Here is a 1793-nt window from a genome sequence, read left to right on the forward strand (position 1 = left end):
TATTTCTAGAGCACCTCGGATGATAATTAAATTCAGGGTTATCCTTCAGCTTCTTCAATGCCCTATTCAGATAACCATCACCAGAACAAAGAGATAAGGAGACATTGGATCTCCTTGTCTTAACCCCTTCTTCCCCTGGAATTTAGTTGTTAAACCTCCATTTAATATCAATGAGTAGCTGACAGTAGATACACAGTTCATTATCAGCTCCACAAACTTAGTAGGCATACCATACTCTATCAATATCATTTTTAGAAAAGGCCATTCTACTGAGTCGTATGCTTTACTTATATCCACCTTTATACAGCATCTTGGTGAAACTCCCTTTTGAGTATATCCCTTGACCAACTCATGTGCAATAATAACATTATCAAGTATGTTTCTCCCTTCTATAAATGCTGATTGAGAAGGTCCCACAATTGAGTCCACTACCAACTTTAATTTTGCTGTGACAATCTTTGAAATGATCTTATACACTGTAGTGCATCAGGCAATAGGTCGAAACTCTTTGACAGAGTTTGGGCTAGCAACCTTAGGAAATAGTGTTATTGTTGTACAATTAACACTCTGAAGCAACTTCCCAGTTTTAAAAAATTCCTGTACATCTTGTTTAACTTCTTCTCCAATTATATGCCAGTACTCTTTGAAAAACTCTACTGAAATACCATCTATCCCTGGTGCTTTTTCGTTTGGTAGCTCCTTCACTGCCTTCTCAATATCTTCCATAGTTACTGGAGCAATAAGCAATTGTTGTTGCTCCTTTGTGAGACAGTGTCCATCCCTAGCTATTTCAAGATCAATACAGGAAATTTCACTTGTTGAAGTACCCAATAAACTTTGGAAGAAGCTTTTAAATTCTTGTTCAATTTGCTTTGGTTCTGTTACCCTCCTCCTTTGTTCATTACAAATGGATGCATTCTGTTTCTTGCCTGCCTAGTTTTTAGTTGAGCATGGAAGAATTTAGAGTTCTATCTCCTGCTTTTATCCACACAGCTCTGGACTTTTGTCTGAGCACTTGTTCATTTACCCCTTCCCATTTTTCAATCTGCATAATCAACTCTCTTTCCCGATCAATTAACTGTTGGTTGAGAGGATCATCATCCAACTTCCTTTGAATATTCTGCAGCTCCATTCTTAAGTTCACAATCTTTTTCTGCAATGAGTTCATCTCCTTGTTCAGCTGTCTGGTTCTATTCTGTAATCTTTGTAGTTTAATCCATACAGAGTACATAGTATACCCCTTAATTCCTTGATTCTAGACCTCATTCATACTCTCTTTAAACTCCTTTTGATGTAACAAAACATTGTAAAGCCTAAAAGGCTTTTGTAAGTGGTTCTTTACCTCTTCAGTATTTATCACAATAGGTGAGTGATCAGAAATCCCTGGCAGTTCATATACAGCTTCTAGACTGCTGTACTTTGTAAGCCAAGAGGTATTTCTAAACACCCAATCAATATTGCTATAGATTCTATCCCCTGCATCCATTTCATTGCACCATGACCACTGACAACCTTTTCTATTCAATTTCCCCACTCCAATATCTCTTATACAGGCTTGAAAATCCACTAATTCAGCTTGATGTATAGGTTGACCATTTATTCTATCATTAACAGACAGAACACTATTAAAGTCTCCTATTACCAACCAAGCCTCCTGCATTGTGCTATAAATCTGCCTTAGTTGATCCCATAGCTCCCTCCTTTCATGCACTTTGTTCTTTCCATATACAAAAGTGATGTAACATGAGAAATGTGACCCTTTTTCCTTCACTTGGCAATGAATCAATTGAGTA

Source organism: Nicotiana attenuata, chromosome 12, assembly GCF_001879085.1.
Source record: "Nicotiana attenuata strain UT chromosome 12, NIATTr2, whole genome shotgun sequence".
In the NCBI taxonomy this organism is placed as follows: domain Eukaryota; kingdom Viridiplantae; phylum Streptophyta; class Magnoliopsida; order Solanales; family Solanaceae; genus Nicotiana; species Nicotiana attenuata.